General features: G+C 44.5%; 1 long non-coding RNA gene across 1 annotated transcript; it reads left to right on the top strand.

The window, feature by feature from the left end:
• Positions 1-8,592: 8,592 nt before the first annotated feature.
• On the top strand, positions 8,593-18,838 carry LOC132809345 (uncharacterized). Its single transcript, XR_009642263.1, has 3 exons — positions 8,593-8,677; positions 16,218-16,324; positions 18,772-18,838. It is a non-coding gene; the product is annotated as an uncharacterized LOC132809345 (long non-coding RNA).
• Positions 18,839-20,784: the final 1,946 nt, after the last annotated feature.

Below are 20,784 nucleotides of genomic sequence, written 5' to 3'. Positions count from 1 at the left end.
GCGTGTGGGAGGGGGGTGGGAGGGGAGGAGAGACGGGGAGACGGGGAGAGAGTCGGGGAGAGACGGCAGGAGAGTGTTGGCTAAGTCATTTCATCATCTGTGAAACACATTAAGACCGGCGAAGTCCCTCATCCTGATAACGTTCTGCTCAGGACTCCAGTCACTAATTTGCTGCCAGGTTCTGATAAATAACCAAAAACACAACAGGAGTTGCACTTGCAGAGAATAAGGGAGCCACGGTTACATCAAAATCAGAACACGAGGAGGCTATTTAGCTTCGTGAGCCTATTCCACCATTCACCCAAATCTTGGTCATCTTCATCATCATGACAAATCCCTGTCTTTGTCCATAATCCTTCAGCATTTTCATTCCAAATCTACCAACCTCAAATTTGAAATTTGCAAATAATTTCCAATCAATCGCTGTTTGTGGAACTTTATCAAACTATCCATTTCTGTGTATAAAAGTGTTCCCCGTTATCACACCTCAATGTTCTGACTCGAACACTTTATCTGTTTAATCTTTCTTCTTAAGTTAAGGCTTGGAATCCAAGTATCACTTCAGTAAATCTACACTGCACTTCCCCTCAGAGGGATACTCTCCTTCAGCCATGGTGCCCAGCCCTGACAGCTTGGTCTAACTAGGTTCGGATTTGCTGAAGCATGACTTCTAATCCTTTGGTATCTCATCTTCTGTCGAGATCAATGTCAACATTCCACCGGCCCCTTGGTCACTTTTCTGAACCTGTTTGAGACATTTTCGTGAACTATACAGCTAGATCAATCCCACGTAGTTTCTTTGGAGTCCACTCTCTCTCTATTTTCACAATCCCAAAATATCCGATTTTGATCCAACCTCTCACTTGCCGACACAAACTCATCTGTCGTTTTTTTTTTCATTTCCTGAATCTATCAAGATTGCTTTCTAATGCTGTGCTTCCATCTACCGACACTTGGAATCGCTGTCATCTGCAGAATGGCCCCAAATGTTGAATGTGGCTTTCCTTTCATTATGAATAGTGAATAATTAGGGCTCCAACATCGATCCATGCAGGATATCACTAAACATATCCTTCCAATTAGAATACCTCTTACTATCTGCACAAATGTCTCTTGTTCAAATCAAATTCCTCTGCAAAATATCTTTTGCATCTTATTACCTTTCATGAACAGTAGAAAGGTGTAAATTCAGGGACATTCTTCACAGTCAAATTTGCCTTGTGTTTATCTGATTGGGGGAGCAAGGAATCCCAGTAAATATTAATCTTTGTCTTCACTATATGGGAACTCGATCACAAAGATTAACAATGTCAAGTATTTATAGTCCTTCATGATTTATAAACTCTGGGCACATTGTGACTGAGTGGTACTCGCTTTTTTTTTTCAGAAACACAGGCCCTGCCCAACTGTTGGCTCACACTTGTTACACCATATGGTCCTCGTCCTCTCCATCTGAATCTCATGGCAAGATACCTCGAACATAGAGAGGAGCAACTATTCCAAGCACTGAGATCCCACTAATTGGTAACACCACTCACCCTAATCCATAAGAGAAGCCGACTGGTCCCGCACTATGTCCTCATCTGAACCATCCTGCTGGCTGCGTTCCTTCCCCATATGAAAGTGGTGTTGGCTCTCTGGTGGCAGAAGAGAACGGAAGGATTTCTCTTCAATCTCATCTTTAGTCATTGGCTCGTCAACCTTATAGGAGTATTCACTGGCAACAGAAGCAGAGGCTGTAGAGACAATAAATGATCGACATTGTTCTTTGTTATTTTCCATTGCTCACTGAAAGGTTTAGAACTTGAACTTGAAGTTAGGGCTGAGCTAGAATCCTTGGATTAACTATCTGCTCAAGGAGCAGAGTGGGGTTACAATTATTGATTCAACACAACTTTGATATTGAATCATACATTGTTTAAGTTTCCTTGTGCACACCCACAGATCCAGGGGAAACACAAGGAACTTGGATTGAATAGGTTAAGCTCATGACTGAATAAAGGAATCTTGAATTAAAGCAGTGCAAGGCATGTGCCTATTTGACCCACATATCCTTTGGGTAGGGAAGGAGTGTTAACGTAGCAAAAGATTTGATTGATTCAAATCATCTAACTGAAGAGACACATTTCCCTGCTTAAGTCATGAGATCATTGGAAGAACAAAACATCATTTCTGGTTAAAGAATTCCCCTTTCTCACCAGGTAATGAAGGCACACTGTCTCTGCGGATTGAGTCGTTGGCCACTGTTTGAACCACCTCCTCAGTAGAGCTATTTCCCTTTTGTGTGGCCAGAGGTTCTGCTTTTCTCCAAGAATGGTAAGGGTGAGCTGTCTTGTTTACTGCTGCCGCTGCTGCTCCTATAGAAATGGCACAGAACAACACAGATGCATCGTTTCAGGACACAAAAACAGGTTCTCAGTATCTGTGATTTACACAGGCTTCCTCCCAACCTAAACCCATCAACATAGTTTTCTTTGATTTCTGGTATTCCAAGCTCCTCCTTGAGTTCATCTGTTATTTGCTTCAATTATTCCTGATGAAGTAATTCTACATTCAAACCCCTTTTTGGTAAAGACTTTGTCACCCTCTGCAAATTCCCCGTGAGATTTAATAGTGATTACAATATATCCACAGATCCAGTGGGTTCTGTCATTCACAAGCAGAAACATCTTTCCATGTCTACCCGATCAAACGTAACTGGACCATGTCACTCTTTTACAATGAGACAAGACTGTCCAATCTTACTTGATGAATTCAAATTCAGTTTGAATATAATTCCAGTAAATATTATTTATCTTCCCTACTGCCTCTACATTCATATTACAATGTGAAGATCGGAACTGTTTGCAGTGCTCCAAGGGTGATCTGTCCATGGTTCTACACATATCGAACACATTTCCATTCTGTCGTCCCAGAAATAAACCCATGATACACTTTTCTATTTAACCTCACAAACTGGTGCCATTTGCTGCCAGTGACTCATTGCTATCTCCAGATCCCTCTGCCCTATTTAAGGACATATTTCCAAAGAGGAAGTTGTCTCTTTATTCTTTTGACCACAGTGTACTATCTCACACATGGGTGGAGGTTAATCTCCCACAGCTTTGACTGCAATATTCCCTTAACCAAATCTTCCCAACAGTAAGTCTTCCTAAAAACAAAACGCCAACATATTAATGTATTTAATCTCGTCAACTATTTCTTATTTGAAAAGCACTAACTGTCGAGCTCAGTTTTGAACAAACATCCTCTGCCACAGTTATCAAAATGCCACAAGCTGAACGACAACCACTATTTACATTCATATTCACTGCAGCCTAAGAATGAGAGGTGGTATCATTGAGGGTCTATAAAATGGTCAAGGGATTGACCAAGGAGAGGCAGAGAAGATGATTCAATCTACAATGAGTCGGCCTAAGTTTACAGTGAAGGGAAAGTTGGAGGAATTACTTCTCTCAGAGGATGGGGAACCTGGGGAATTCCCTATCTCAGAACACTGTGGATTCTGGGACATTCAGTAAATTTAAATAAGAGACACACAGACTTTTAATCAGTAATGGGTTGAAGGGTTAAGGAGGGCTGGCAGGAAAGTGGTGTTCAGGCCAAGAGGAGAGTCACAATCAAGCTGCCTAAATTTTAAACATGAACACTTCTTAATAGTTCACTCGATCCTAACAAAATATTTTGTACAAAACAAATCACATGATACATAGTTATTCAGAGAACAAAACAAGTTTGTTCATTGAAGAACCCAGAGGAAAAGGTGATGAAACAATGTGAGTTTGATATCCCTCAGTCAGCATTTCAAATGCATTCTCTGCATAAATTCTCCTTTTCCTCCTCGAAGTATTCAACTTCTTGAATAATTGAGAGAATGAAGTCACCGTTGTACAATACATAAATCAGACCCTTCAGTCCAACTTGCCCATGCTGACCAGATATCCTAAATTAATCTAGTCCCATTTGCCAGCATTTGTTCCATATCCAACTTAGACCATAAGACCAAAAGACATAGGAGTGAAGTAAGGCCATTCGGCCCATCGAGTCCACTCCGCCATTCAATCATGGCTGATGGGCATTTCAACTCCACTTACCAGTGTTCTCCCCCATAGCCCTTAATTCCTCGAGGCAACAAGAATCTATCAATCTTAAACCCTTTCTACTGATTATCAGTTTATTTTACTTTATCAGCACTTGAAATACTGACTTTTTTGTAATCTTTCACAAAGAAACAAGTGAGAACAACATATAGCTGAGTGCAAACCAAAATACTGCAGCTGCACGATATCTGGGAACACTCTAAAGGTGAGGCACTCCTACTTTGGTGTAACCTGCAGTCTGGCCAAATTGCAGCAAAATGCTGTTCAATTTTATCTGCAAACTATTGAATAAAATCCTCCTTGCACAATAATGAGGCAGCATTTTGGGATGTCATTTTTAAATATATTATTTTCAAAGTTACTCACAATTAAGAGTGATCACTTGGTGCTGTCTGCAGAACACAGTACGAAAAGGAATTAACAGTAAAAAAACCCAATAACACAAATTCAGAGTCACAAATTCATTGATATTGCATGGATCCAGCATTTATATGTAATCAATTTTTAAAAATAACTACAGATACATTTACGAATATATTGGAGTACACTCAAGTTTCTTACTGAACAGTGACAGGATTGGACAGAGTCCGCATGGATTTAAGAGAAGGGAATCATACTTAGCAAATCTACTGAAAGAATCTACAGAGTTGAATATTAAAGTAAGAAATAGTAGGACATTTAGAAAAGCTTATCATTAAACATGGTCGTCTGGGTTTTGTGAAAGAGAAAGTATATTTGACAAATTTGCGACAGTTCATTGAGGAGATAACAAGCAGGGCTGATAAAGGGCAATCCAATGATGTCCTGTATTTGGAATTTAAAAATGCAAATGATATGGTGCTACATAAAAGTTAATTGCACAATTGAGGAGCTCATGGTATCAAGGTAATGTATTAGCATGGATTGAGGATTGGTTAACCACGCTGGCTGTTGCTGAGTCCTCACTTGCAGTGCTGTATACAATGTTAGCTCCCATATTTAATAAAGGATAAACCAACATTGGAGACCATTCAAAAAAGATTCACTTTGCTGCTTCGAGCATGAAAGGGTTGACCTATCAAGAATAGATAAGCAGGGGTGATCATATGGAAACAACATTCTGAGGAGCTTGACAGGGTGGATGTTGACTAGATCTTCTCGCAGCAATGAAGTCTTAAACCAGGGGAACATTCATTTTAGGAAAAGTAAAGATTTTTTTCTCTCAGTGAATGGCTAGAATTTTCGCACCCAAACTTTAGTGGAAGTTAAATGTGGGAGGGGAATGGTTGGGTTACTCTTCGGAGGGTTGTTCTGGCTTGTTGGACTGAAGGGTCTGTTTCCACACAGTAGGGAATCTGTGATTCTATCTCAAATTATTTTAAAAGGAGGGCAGATAGATTTTTGAAATATTGAGCAGTTGAGGGCTATGCGGATCAAGCATAAAAGAGGTGTTGAGGCCTGAGTTGGCCCAGCCATGATCTGACAGAATGGGGGAACAAGCTGAAAGGGATGAATTGCCTATGCCTGCTCCGATTCCTTGAGGCTCCGTTTCATGTTTTTTTTTGTCTCCAAAGAAGAGCGTGATACAATGTGCTAAAGATCTCAGATGTTGTGAAAATGGGGTGTTTATGTACTGATTCAGATGGCATTGATTCATCAGTCACAGCTACACAATCATGAGTAGGAAGGCAGTGCCCTCCATGAATAAAGGAAATCTACTGCAGAGCTCACCCAAAGGGAATTCATACCCTCAGTAAACTCTCAACCCACCCTACCTCTTGCAAAAATGCCATCCCATTTTCCAATTCCTCCGCCACCGATGTATCTGCTCCAAGGAGGACCAGTTTTTTTTAGATTAGACTTACAGTATGGAAACAGGCCCTTCGGCCCAACAAGTCCACACCGACCCGCCGAAGCGCAACCCACCCATACCCCCACATTTATCCCTTACCTAACACTACGGGCAATTTAGCTTGGCCAATTCACCTGACCCGCACATCTTTGGACTGTGGGAGGAAACCGGAGCACCCGGAGGAAACCCACGCAGACACGGGGAGAACGTGCAAACTCCACACAGTCAGTCGCCTGAGTTGGGAATTGAACCCGGGTCTACAGGCGCTGTGAGGCAGCAGTGCTAACCACTGTGCCACCGTGCCGCCCATAGTTGCATCAGAGAAAACACCAGGTGGCCTCTTTTTTTTAGAGACTGCAATTTTCCTTCCCACGTCGTTAAAGATGCCCTCCAACACATCTCGTCCACATCCCGCACCTCCCCCCTCCACACCCCACCCCTCCAACCGTAACAAGGACAAAACGCCCCTGGGGCTCACCTTCCACCCTATAAACCTTTGCATAAACCAAATCATCCACCGACATTTCCAACACCTCCAAAAAGACCCCACCACCAGGAATATATATTCCCTCCCCACCCCTTCTCGCCTTCCGCAAAGACCGTTCCCTCCGTGACTACCTGGTCAGGTCCACGCCCCCCAAACAACCCACCCTCGGCACGGCACAGGCGGCACGGTGGCACAGTGGTTAGCACTGATGCCTCACAGCGCCAGAGACCTGGGTTCAATTCCCACCTCAGGCGACTGACTGTGTGGAGTTTGCACATTCTCCCCGTGTCTGCGTGGGTTTCCTCCGGGTGCTCCGGTTTCCTCCCACAGTCCAAAGATGTGCAGGTTAGGTGAATTGGCCATCCTAAATTGCCCGTAGTGTTAGGTGAAAGGGTAAGTGTAGGGGTATGGGTGGGTTGCGCTTCAGCAGGTCGGTGTGGACTTGTTGGGCCGAAGGGCCTGTTTCCACACTGTAGGTAATCTAATCCTCCCATCCTGGCACTTTCCCCTGCCACCACAGGAACTGTAAAACCTGTGCCCACACCTCCTCCCTCACCTCTATCCAAGGCCCTAAAGGAGCCTTCCACATCCATCAAAATTTTACCTGCACATCCACTAATTTCATTTAATGTATCCGTTGCTCCCGATGTGGTCTCCTCTACACTGGGGAGACTGGGGGCGCCTCCTAGCAGAGTGCTTCAGGGAACATCTCCGGGACACCCCCGCGAAGCAACCACACCGCCCCGTGGCCCAACATTTCAACTCCCCCTCCCACTCTGCCGAGGACATGGAGGTCCTGGGCCTCCTTCACGCCGCTCCCTCACCACCAGACGCCTGGAGGAAGAACGCCTCATCTTCCGCCTCGGAACACTTCAACCCCAGGGCACCAATGTGGACTTCAACAGTTTCCTCATTTCCCCTTCCCCCACCTCACCCTAGTTCAAACTTCCAGCTCAGCACTGTCCCCATGACTTGTCCGGCCTTGCCCTACCTGCCTGTCTTCTTTCCCACCTATCCACCCCACCCTCTCCTCCCTGACCTGTCACCTTCATCCCCTCCCCCACTCACCCATTGGACTCTATGCTACTTTCTCCCCACCCTCCTCTCGCTTATCTCTCCACGCTTCAGGCTCACTGCCTTTATTCCTGATGAAGGGCTTTTTCTCTGCCCTTTGGATGCTGCATGAACTGCTGTGCTCTTCCAGCACCACTGACCCAGAATCTGGGTTCCAGCATCTGCACTCATTGTTGTTACCTCCCATCACATGACCCAACATCTCAGCACAAGCAGGACACACTGCGCATGCTCCAGCCAACAGTGACCCCGGGTGATTGACGTCAGCACCGGACCAATGAAAGGACGGTGGGCGGAGCTGGAGGACCGAGCGGGAGGTTGATCCTCCAACCACTCACAGTGAATGAAGGGCGGAGCTATTGTGAACCATGTGATCACCCTCGCGCCTGACGCAGAGTCTCTGTAATGAAAGCTCGGGAAGTTATGGAGAGAAAGGAGACGGTAAGGAAAGAAATAAACAGGGAAACGGGACAAAAACTGCGTTGCTATGAGCGGAGAGGTTTTACAAACAAATTGTGCATGTCGGAAAACACAAATGTGAACGTCCCAGTCCCATTTTTGCAATAAATGGGGAATTGCCTCAGCGGCTGCAGGGCTGAGTGAGCGCCGCCATCTTTATTCGGGACAAGGATTCACTGGACACGTGCGGAGCCGCCATCTTTGTAGGGGGCAAGGTGCAGCCAGGCGCATGTGCAGCCTCTCTCTGGTACAGAGTCATTGTGACGACAGCAGCCAATCCTGCTCTGATTCACCTCTGGGCTCCCTCAGGACCATTTTGTCAATGTCTAGCTTCCTCAGTCTCCAACCATGGGGGTATGTTTGGTCTGGTTAGTACTGTATTATTACTTTTATAGACCCTTTGTAAATGAGTTTTTCACTGCGGCCCAGCCCCTGACCATGTGCTGCTCTATTATCAGATTACTTTTTCTCTTTAATATTTTTGACAGTCAAGAATACTTTTTTCCAATAAGCAAGTGTATTTTCCTTCCATTTCTGACTATCAAGTTCTGCACCATTTTCATTCCCTGTAATTCATTTTGCACTCCCTGAAACATCAACTGTGTATCCCCTTCCACAGATACCAGTGATTAATGCCAAAGCCCTGTTGCCTGGGGAGAGGGTGATGTTTGACTTTCTTGTACAGCTGCAGTTTGTGTGGTGAAGGTGCTCCCACAATGTGGTTGGGTAAGAGACATTACAGCTTATTCATTACAGCAACACTGAATATTTGAAGATAATGTCCAAATCAAGAACGTTTGTAGTTTTATTATCATGCTTTCACAAAAATATTATTGAGAACTTTAGATATGAGGCCAGAGATGCAGATATTTGGTCAGATAACCCAAAGGGTTGCCAATAAGTAGGTTTTGAGGGATGTCTTAAAAGTGGAAAGCTGACCTTTGAGGTTTTGTCTGCAAATGCCAGACCATGGTGTTTTAGGAACTGTAGAATCAGCGAAACAATTGAAATAATGAATTAACAAATCATTGGGAGTCTCGAAGAAAATGGGTTGTCGATGTCTCAAAGGATGTGTGGTGCAGGGAGCTAGGGATGATCACAGCCAGGAATTATATGTAGAGTGAGTTTTCTAAATTGTTGTTGCTTATGAATAGGAGCCTTTTGGTGGATCAACATGTTTTCGGAGAAGTGAGCACAGTTTTCAATTTTTCTTGCGATTACAGGGAGGTTGAATTTGAGAGGTTGGCTAGGAGTGTGTTTGGATAATGAAGTCTGGAGATAACACAACATGGATGAAAGTATATGAGCTGAGACAAGGGTAGAATCAGCTAAAAATAGTAGTCTTGGAGTGGGATTGGGCTGTCACTCTCACCTCACCTCTGGGATTCAGCTGGTTGTCAGGTTGTGAATCAGGGCGGTAATACAATCGGGAGCTGAGTGGCCCTGGTGGAGCCTAAAATGAGTGTCGCTCAGCTGGCTGTTGCTGAGCAACTGCTGCTTGATAGCCCTGATGATGACATCTTCCATCACTTTACTGCTGATCGAGTTGGACTGATGGAGGGAAATTGCCTGGATTGGATTTGCCCTGTGTTTTTATTTGAACATCCCTGGGCAATGTTCCACATTGTTGGTAGATGCCAGTGCTGGAGCGGTCCATGGCTTGGTGCGTAGCAAGTTCTGGAGCACAAGCTATCAGTATTATTGCCAGAATGTTAGCAGGACCCAACGCCTTTACACGACTTAACCATTTTCTTAATATTATTCAAACTAAATAGAACTGGCTTAAAGCTCACATCTGTGACGTTAGGAACCACTGGAAAAGGCTGAGATGGATCATCCCACTTTGCATCTGGCTGAAGATTACTGCATATGCTGTCATCTTATCTTTTGCATGGATGTGTGAGACCCCTCCATCAGTAAGGGTGGGGATATCTGTAGTGCTTCCTGCAGCTAGTTGTTTAATTGTCCATCACCATTCACAACTGGTATGGCACAACTGCAGAGCTCTGATGTGATCCCACAATCAATGGGTCATTTAGCTCTATTGCTTGCTGTTGATGCTGTTTGATATGCAGACAGTCCTGATTGGTAGCTTCACCAGGTTGGCACTTCATTTTTAGGTATGCCTGGTGCTGCTCATGGCATGCCCTCCTTTCCTGTCCATTGTGATGGGTGAGTGCGCGATGTACAAACCCATGAGATTACAGATTGTGCTGGAGTACAGTTCTGCTGCTGTTTTTATCCCACAGTGCCTCAGAGAGATCCAGATTGAGTTCCTACGTCTGTCCCATTTAGCACGGTGATAGTAGCACACAGCACAAGGGAGGATTTCTCAACTTTAAGGCGAGGCTTTGTCTCCAAAAGGACTGTGGGATGGTCGCTCTTACCGACACTGTCATGGACAGATGCATTTGCAGCTGGTAGATTCATAACGATAAGGTGTAGTATCTTTTTCCCTCACCAGCTGCTGCAAACCCCATTTGAACAGTTATGTCCTTGAGGACTGAGACAGCTCAGTCTGAGCTACTCTCTCAGCTACTGAGTTAGACTCACCTTCCCAGAAGTCCTTCGCTCCTACCTCGCACCTCTAATATTCCATGTCTTTTTTTCACTGGAGACGGATGTGGAAGCTAGAGAGTTTGGAGAAATGAGTAGTGATAACTTGAAAAGCCTCTGTTACAGAGGAGGAGTTTCAGGATGTCTTAAATTGCATCAAGGTGGATAAAGCCTTGGAACCTGATCAGGTGTATTCCAGAAATTTGTGGGAAGCTCGGGAAGTGATTGCTGGGCCCCTCCCTGACATATTGGTTTTATCGTTCGTGACAGGTGAGGTGCTGGAAGACGGGTGCCATTCTTTCTTTTTAAAAATAGCTAGTAACAAAAGGCCAAGGGACATGAGAACAGTGAGCCTGAAGTCAGTGGCAGGCAAGTTGTTGGAAGGGATTCTGAGGGATAGGATTTACATGTATTTGGAAAGACAAGGAATGATTCGAGAGTCAGCACGGTTTTGTGCGTGGGAAATTGTTGGTCTAACTTGATTGAGTTTTATTTTGAAGAAGTGCGAGGAAGATTGATAGACTGTGGTCATTGTACATATGGGCATTGAACAAGGTTCCACAGAGCAGACTGGTTAGCAAGATTAGATAACATGAAATGCAGGGAGAACTATCTATTTGGATACAAAACAGGCTTGAAGGTAGGAGACAGTGGGTGGTGATGAAGGGTTGCTTTGTGGACTGGAAGTCTCTGAAAAGCAGTGTGCTGCAGGAATGGATATTGGGTCCTTAAATAAATGACTTGGATGTGAATATATGAGGTAGGTTTACAGAAAATACAAAATTGTAGGTGTAGTGGACAGTGAAGAAGGTTAGTTTAGAATACAACAGGATCTTGATCAGATGGGCCATTCGAGTGAGGAATGGCAGATGGAGTTCAATTTAGACAAATGTGAGCTGCTGCATTTTGGTAAGGCAAATCAGGACAGGACTTAATGTATTTAATGGTAAGTTCCTGGGGAGTGTTGCTGAAAAAAGAGGTACATTGTTCCTTGAATGTAGAGTTGCAGGTCGGTAGTTGGTGAAGGTGGTGTTTGGTTTGCTTATATTTATTGGTCAATGCATTGAATACAGAAGCTGGGACGTTATATTGTGGCTGGATAGGACACTTGACAATGAGAACCTTTTTCCACGTATGGAGTCAGCTATTACAAGGGGGCATAGCTTTAAATTAGGGGGAGGCAGGTATAGGACAGATGTTAGGGGTAGATTCTTTACTCAGCGAGTCGTGAGTTCATGGAATGCCCTGCCAGTAGCAGTGGTGGACTCTCCCTTTTTATGGGCATTTAAACGGGCATTGGATAGGCAAATGGAGGATAGTGGGCTCGTGTAGGTTAGGTGGGCTTGGGTCGGCGCAACATCGAGGGCCAAAGGGCCTCTAGTGCGCTGTATTTTTCTATGTTCTTTGTTCTATGATAAAGCCATTTCAGGAATTCCGTTTTCATTTCGAATTTTCCTGTTCTGAGGAGGATGTTGTGAAACTTGAAATGGTTCAGACAAGATTTACAAAGATTTGCTACAGTTGGAGGATTTGGGCTACACAGAGAGGCTAAATAGGCTGGGGTTAATTTTCCTTAAGAATCAAAGACTGAGAGGTGATGTTTGGGAGATTTATAAAATCACGAGGGGCGTGGATATGGTGAACAGCTGGGGTCTTTCTTTCCCCCCAGGTTAGGTGAGTCCAAAACAAGACCACGTGAGTTTAAGTTGAGAGGGCAAAGATTTAAAAGGGATCAAAAGGGCAACGTTTTCAAGCTGAGTGTGGTGTGTGGATGGAATGAGCTGCCAGATGAAGTAGTGGAGACTGATACAATTACAACATTTAAAAGGCATCCGATTGGGTACGTGATTAGGAAGGGTTTTGAGGAATTCAGACCAATAGCTGGCAAGTGGGACTCCATTAATTTAGGATTGCTAGTTGGCATGGGCGAATTGGTCCATTATTTCTGAGCTGTACATCTCAGCACAGATAATTCTCCTTGGATCTGATATGGTTAATGTAATTTCTGCAGTTTCATTCACTCACTACTCACTCACTACTCACTCACTACTCACTCACTACTCACTCACTACTCACTCACTACTCACTCACTACTCACTCACTACTCACTCACTACTCACTCACTACTCACTCACTACTCACTCACTACTCACTCACTACTCACTCACTACTCACTCACTACTCACTCACTACTCACTCACTACTCACTCACTACTCACTCACTACTCACTCACTACTCACTCACTACTCACTCACTACTCACTCACTACTCACTCACTACTCACTCACTACTCACTCACTACTCCACACATACTCACTGTACTAAAACTGAGGTTTAATGAATAAAAGCTAAATTATGAAACTAATGATCGACTAGGCCATAATGAAGCATGAACTAGAAGTCACCTCTGTTATGCCAGGAACATGGTAACCTTGGGCAAGAAACCAAGGAATGCTTCAGTTAGACACAGAGGGCAAAATACAATGAAAGCTCTTTTCATGACATCAATAAATGTTATAACTAGTAGCAGAAATTGTAAAATAATATAACATTTTAATTAAAGAAATTGGCAGAGAAAAGCGTGAAATGCTTTAACCAATGGAATTGTCATTAATGATTTTTAATGTAAGAAAAATCCAGAGCGTGAGATGTTTAAACCAATGAAATTATCACCAATGTATTTGAATGGAAAAATAATGTATAAGTATTAGTGCTGTAAAATCTCCCGTTGCGACTTCCGAAGTCCTTTTTGGAACTCGCCCAATCTTCGAAGATTGAATAAACATCTGTTGCTCCGTTTGTGTGTGTCTCGCAGTATTTCGATTTGCCACGGGAGAAGTGATAGCCGGTGGGGATAAGGGCTGATACCAGTCAACTTGGAGTTCGCCTTTTTGAACTTAACCTTGCGGACAGTCTCCCTTGACACAAGGGTTAAAGGACAGTCCGCGGTTGGCAGAGTTCGGAGGCAGGACCCGGTTGTTCTGAATCAGATCCCTAGAGTTAGAATAGTTAGCCAAGTGTCAGGAACTATTCTCCGGAGATTCAGAAAGCCTAGACAGAAATTCACTTCTAACAGATCTGAGACGATTAAGCAGTGATTGTGACCAGGTGCAAATTTGTTTCTGGGATATTTTAATTTGCAGAGAGAGGGGAATTGTTAACAATGTCACAATGTTAGTAATTACTTTAAGTTAAATGGAAAGTAATGTGAATATGTGACCTATATTTTACTGAGTACATTCTGAGCATCTGGAACAGTCTGAACAGCGGGTGGACACAGATACAGCAGGTGTTCTCAAACAGATTTGCAATTTTACTTTTTACGGAAAGATTGGGAGGCTGTGGGTAAATGCGAGGGGAGTTGGGACGGATTTGCAGCATCTCCAGAGGGAGAGCGTACAGCCTCAATGGGCTGAATAGCCCCCAGCCCCTGTGCTCTGTGATACTGCCCTATTCACTGTGAAGTATGAATCTCATCCCAAGGCAGAGAGAGCGAGGAGCCCACCACTCACCTCACAATGGGGGATGGCTTGATTGATGGCAGCTCCAGACCAATGGGAGGAGAGTCTGTGTGGTCCTGCAGCCAATGGGAGTGAATGAGAGGTGTGGCCAGCAAGACGACACCTGTCCATGAGCTGTGCAGGTGCAGTGTCACTGGGTGGGGGTGGGAGAGACAGCAGGGACTGGGACAGAGGCTGTTGGACCTGAATTACAAACTCCCAGTAAATTAAAACCAAAAGAACTGCAGATGCTGTAAATCAGAAACAACAACCAGGAGGGTCTGGAGAAGCTCAGCAGGTCTGGCAGCATCTGTGATGAGAAATCAGAGTTAACGTTTCGGATCCGGTGTCCCTTCCTCACAGCTGATGTTACTGTGAGAACAAATGTTGGTTTATATGCAGAAGGTAGGGTTTAGGGAGGATGTAAGGAGTAAAGGGTAGGTAGGGATAGAGTGAGAAGAATGGTTGGATAAAGGAGTAGATAACTATCTGGCTGGGGGAGGGTGACTAGCTGTTAATGGAGACTATTAGTGGCTAACCATAGGTAGTGTGTAATGGCAGGCTGTGAGACCAAGGTGTGTGGGGTAGGGGGCTAGGACATGGGATTGTTAAGCTGTGGTTAACCACTAACTGTCTCTGTTGTAAGCTGTTCCCCACATCCATCACTCCACGATTAGAGCTGCAGATGGGCGGCACAGTGGTTAGCACTGTTACATCACAGCGCCAGAGACCCGCGTTCAATTCCCACTTCAGGCAACTGTCTGTGTGGAGTTTGCACATTCTCCGTGTCTGTGTGGGTTTCATCCGGGTGCTCCGGTTTCCTCCCACAGTCCAAAAGTGTGCAGATTAGGTGAATTGGCCATGCTAAATTGCCCGTAGTGTTAGATGTAGGGGATTGGGTCTGGGTGGGTTGCTCATTAGAGGGTTGGTGTGGGCTTGTTGGGCCAAAGGGCCTGTTTCCACACTGTAAGTAATCTAATCTAAAAAAAAACCTCTTGAATATCTTTCCTAACCCCTCTGTCCTCCTTAAATATGTATCTTAAAGTTGTTCTCTTTAATCAGTGTTTCCAGCTTTCGTGAACCACTTTAGGAGAATTGTCAGTGTGAAAGGCTCCATAAAATGCAGGTAGTTGTTGTTTATGTCTGACATCAGGAGAAACGGGAATGAACCCTCACTCTTATACCTCTTATAAGAAGATGGGGATGGGACTGGAAGACCAGGCAGTGCCTGTTGGTCCTCCAACCAATCGGAGTGAATGAGGAGCGTGGCTATAAGCAACCACGTGATAAGCTTCACTGGCAGCACAGTGTGTGTTGTGTCCAAGGCATTGGAAATGTGTGAAGGTGCAGGGCACGGTTAAGGAAAGACATATTGACTAGGAAGAGAAGGAAATTTTATTGGAACGGGCTGAGACGTTTTACAGAACTTAGTGCACATCGGAAAACACAAATTTGAAAATCCCAGGACCGTGTTTGTGGCAAACAGAAAATGCTTCAAATGGTGAATGGTGCGAGTGAGAGCCACCACCTTTATTGGGGGCAGTGGTTCATGGGACATGAGTGTGGCAGCCAACTTTGTGAGGGGCAAGCTGCAGGGGGACACATGCACAGCTTTGCCTGGCAGGGAGAGATAGGGCAGGTTTTACAGAGTGTCAGAGTCAGGGTGTTTTCAATGTCAGAGTGTGATGCTGGAAAAGCACAGCCGATCAAGCAATAGCTAATCGGTGGGAAGGAAGATGGACAAGAATGTGGTGCCGAGTTGGAAGGCAGGATCTGGGATAAGGTGGGGGGAGTGGAAATGAGGAAACTGGTGAAATTCACATTGATCCCATGTGGTTGGAGGACCCCAACACAGAAGATGAGGCGTTCTTTCTTCAGGCATCAGGTGCCTGGGATTTGGCGGTGGAGGTGGCCCAGGCCCTCCATGTCCTTGGTGGAGCGGGAAGGGGAGTTAGTGTTGGGAAACAGGGTGTTTGGGTTGTTCAGTGTTTTACTGTTACTTTCACAGACCTTTTGTGAGTTAATTTTCCTCTGCTGCCCAACCCCTAACAACGTGCTGCTCTCTAAACGGACTGAATTTTCCACAATCACTTTGCCAGTGAATCATTCCTTTTTACAACAAAAGAGTCTATTTTCCTTCCATTTCTGACCATCAAATTCTGCAACATTTTCATTCCCTGAAATATCAACTGTGTTTCTCCTTCCACAGATCCCAGTGATTAATGCCAAAGCCCCATTGCCTGTGGAGAGGGTGATGTTTGACTTCCTTGTACAGCTGCAGTTTGTGTGGTGAAGGTGCTCCCACAATGTGGTTGGGTAAGAGATGTTACAGATTATTCACTCAGCGACAGAGAAAAGTTGAAAATGTATGTGCAAATCAACAACAGTTTGTATTTTTATCATTTTTATAATTTCATGAAATACTATTGATGATTTCTGACATTAGGCAACAGATGGGTATATTAGGTCAGGTGATCAAACGAATTGCCAAATAAGCAGGTTTTCGGGGATAACTTAAAGGAGAAAAACAGAAATGAAAGGATTAGGATAGGAATTCCAGACCGTGTTGCCTTGACAACAGTAGAAACAGCCAATCCGGTGAAGCAATGAATAAAGACATCGTTGGGAGTCTGACAGAAAATGAGTTGTTGAGGTCTCACAGGTTGTGTGGTGCAGGGAGACAGGGATGTTCACAGCCAGGAATTACATCGAGTGAGAATTTTAAGTTGCTTGTAAACGGGAGCCTTTTGTTGGATCAACAACTTATAGAACAAGCGAGCACTTGGGCAATAGAGTTTTAGATATTCTTGATATTATATGTAATTTGAATGTGGGAGGCTGGCCAGGAGTGTGTTTGGATAATGAGTCTGGAGATAACACAGGGATGGAGCAAGTATTTCAGTAAATGAGCTGAGACTAGGGTGGGGTTGGGTGATCTCACGAATGTAGAAATAGAATGTAGAGTCAGGCTCCTCCTCATCATCATCATCATCACTCCCCCTCACCGATTCACAGATATTGTTCCTTGTTCTGTCTGTCTTTTCTGGTTATGTCCTGCTCACACATTCTGCTACTAACTAATATTTTACTTCAAGGTTGTTGGAAAATCCTTCTCCATCTCCACTCTCCCTTTCCTTTCTGAAGTCCTTGTATTCGGTGTCCCTCAAGGATCTATCCTTGGTCCCTCCAGTTTCTCACCTACATACTGCCAGGAAGTGACATCGTCCAAAAGCACTGTTAGGTTTCACATATACACTGGCAATGTCCAGCTCTACTTCCCCATCATCCCTCTCCATTACTCCACTGTTATTCTGTTATCAAACTGCTAACCATGCTCCCACTATTCGATTAGCTGCATTTTCCTCCAATGAAACATTGCAATGGTTAAACCCATTGCCTTCAGTTGATGTTACAAATTCCTTTCCCTCACTGCTGAGCCCCTCTCTCTCACTGGGAACTGAGGCAGAGCTACACTCTTCACAATATTGCTCTCCTATTCTGACGCCAAGGTGACCTTCTGATCAGACATCTACACAATCACCAGCACCAGGAATTCCAATCTGTAAAATGTTGCTTGTCTCCCCCTCGCCCCAGCTCCATTGCTACTGAAACCCCTTACCCGTGTTGGTGTTGCATTAAAGTTGACAAAACTAAAACAGAACCCTTGATTCTGCGACTGACCCAGAGTCTGGTTCTAGGTTCCCTCATGCTGGGACACATCCTGTCAGTCTTTACCTTGTCAAACCCCTGAGGAAGCCGATCTGTTTGAAAGAGTTCACGTCTCATTCTTCCCAAATTGAGTGAGTAGAGTCCCGACTTCTTCAGCCTTTTCTTAAAAGAGAATCCCTTCAAACCAAGGATCATCCCAGTCAATCTTCTCTGAATGCCTCCGATGAAGTGATGTATTCCCTGAAATAAAGGGAGCAAAACTTCTCATTACTCCAGATGTGGTCTCACTCGCACTGTATAAAGTTGTTCTCAGGTATATACTTCACACTCTTGTCCCTTGAAATCAGGAACAATATTCCATTCCCCTTCCTGATGACCTGGTGTAACTTTGTGCTAGCTTGCTTTGTTTCCTGCACATTTACCTCTTGCTCCCTTTGTGGTGCAGCTTTCTACAGTTTCCACCAATTAAATAGTCCTCTGTTCTTTTTATTATCTCCTCCGAAATGAACAACTTCACATTTTCCCAAGTGATACTCCATTTGCCAACTTGTTGCCCACTTCTCCAATGGATCCCTCTGTGTAAACTGTTTATAATCCTTTTGGAACTTTACTGTTATGCCTTTCCTAGGAGATTTTCCCCATCATTCTTCTAAACTTTTCCTGGGAACACTGGGCAGTGGGAAGCATGCAGAGTTCCTATCTTTTAAGGGATGACTGGGAGGAGCTTACTGCCTATTTGGTCAGAATGGTGACAACTTGCCCCTGAAGCTGCATGAGCCTTTCGCCCCCCCCCCCCCCCATGCCTTATTGATGATGCACAGCGGCAGCACAGAAGGAAAGAAGAAGCAGCAAATCCTGCTCTCCACATCTCACTAACACTTGGAACATTCTCTCCCATGTGTCAAAGATCTGCCCTGTTTAGTCACATGAAGTCCCAAGATAGAAACTGATAGAAACCCAAGTAGATTACCCCTTGTGGAGGTCAGCAGTCATTCAGGGGACAATGTGTCCGGTCATCCTGGGCCAGGAGGAGGGGATGGTGTGAGTTTCTAACCTGATCTGACAGTGACGTATTTTATAAACTTGTATTACAGGTGGACATTCAGATGGTAACCTCAGTATTTGTAAGACCAAACTCTGACAGAATTACTCAATTCACCAGGACCTGGATATTTGCATTTAGTTGTGAGTATTGTGTTCCAGCTCATTCCTATTTGATGCATAAAAGTTCTCCTTTCAATCAAACCATCCTGTCAATCGATCTCCCCCAAGTCTTTCATATATGTCTTGTCAACAGTTTATGAAGAGCTGATGAGTGTAAGGTTGATTATTCTAATGTATAATTTCTGTGAACCCCTCTGTCACAGGGCAGCCACAATTGCCTCTGCAACAAAGAAAACAACCTCAGTTTCCCCAAACCCCTGATTCCCCAATGTCTGTTTGCTCTCTATAAGGTACACATCAGGATTGTGTTGGAACATTCTCCACTTGCCTGCATCAGTGCAGCCCTCAACAATATTAAAGGCAGTGAACATCCTCCAGGACAAAGCACTGTGCCTGAGTGGTGTCCCATCCCCCCCCTTCAGCATTCCCTCTCCCCACCCCCGGGGTACAGTGACATCACTGTGTAAAAGGGAAAGGCAGCATTGTCCTCCCAGACCATAGGGCTGCTCTCTCATTAGGGAGAAATGACTGGTGGTGGGTTTAACCTGAAGGTTACCCAGCCCAGGCAAGGGGAGAGGTTGGGAAGGAGAGTCTATCTATTGTTGATGGATATTCTTGATCTGTACCATGAACACCCATGTCCCTGCAATTAAAATTCCCCCATTCCTTCTACCATCCTGGTAAATGTCCTGTGCCCCCTCTAAGGGACCCTGCCATCCTTCCCAATATATGGTTTGTACAGACCCAGCTGCTCTGTGATCCTGTGGGTGATGTCGTCATACAGCAACTGTTGCACCAAACCTCACTGTCTGTAATGGTGGGAGACACAAATACCGAAAATATTTGAGATGTATTTAGTGTGCACTTGCGATGCCATGATAGATGCCTCTTTTCCACGTGTACTGGAAAATAGATCAGGATAGTTTGGTGGTAGTTTTCTTTCTCACAGATGGATCACCAGAGCTTTTTTTTTGTTCTGTATACAGCTGAGATGTTTATTATGGGAATATGACAGGCTCCATTGGACATCAGGTCAGAAAAGGTGATACTAGAATAGATGACACATGGTTAGTCGATGTTTTTGGGAGGTTAGTGAGACGGAGAGCTTTAAGACGAAATTCAGAAGCTCAGCTCAGGAATCAGAAAGGGCCATCATTGAGTGAGAAATAAAACCTTGGTGTCCTGGAGGCTGGAAATAAATAAAGGCACATATCGCAAAGTTTTGAGAGAGGGGAGGGGATTAGAGATCGGGAGGATAATGAAGCTGGAGGACATGAAAGTTGGAAAGTATTCTGAGGACGGAGGATGTTACAGAGATAGATATTTATGATAGAATTTTTTCGGTTTTGAGGCTGGAGAGGAATTATCGAGATATGGAAGAGTTGTAAGGCTGGATGAGGTGGCATTGACAGGGATAATTCCGAGCACACAGGAATTTAGAGATAACGACCGTTAGAGTCATAAAGTTATACAGCACTGACACAGACCCTGTGGTCCAACCAATCCATGTTGACCATAATTTTGAACTGAAGTAATCGCATCTGCTTCCATTTGGTCCAAATCCATCCTAGCATTCCCCATTGATATACGGGTCCAAATGATTTGTCCTCTTAGAATCCCATTCCCCTACCCTTTTACTCTACATTTACCCCGACTAAATTGCCCTGTAACACTATGGGCAATTTAGCACGGCCAGTTCACCTACCCTGTATATCTGTGGTTTGTGGGAAGAAAGGGGAGCACCTGGAGGAACACACGCTGACATGGGGAGGAATATCCAAACTCCACATGGACAGCCACCCAATGCAGGAATTGAACCTGTGTCCCTGGTGCTGTGAGGCAGCCCTGCTAGCCATTGAGCCACTGTGCTACCCTGAAATTGTAATTGTATTCACAGCTTCCACATCCTCTGCAAGTATATTCCACACGTGAACCACTCTCTA

This window comes from Hemiscyllium ocellatum, unplaced genomic scaffold (assembly GCF_020745735.1).
Source record: "Hemiscyllium ocellatum isolate sHemOce1 unplaced genomic scaffold, sHemOce1.pat.X.cur. scaffold_1085_pat_ctg1, whole genome shotgun sequence".
NCBI lineage: Eukaryota > Metazoa > Chordata > Chondrichthyes > Orectolobiformes > Hemiscylliidae > Hemiscyllium > Hemiscyllium ocellatum.
The sequence above is the reverse complement of the archived record's forward strand: the minus strand, read 5'-3'. Positions and strand labels throughout refer to the sequence as shown.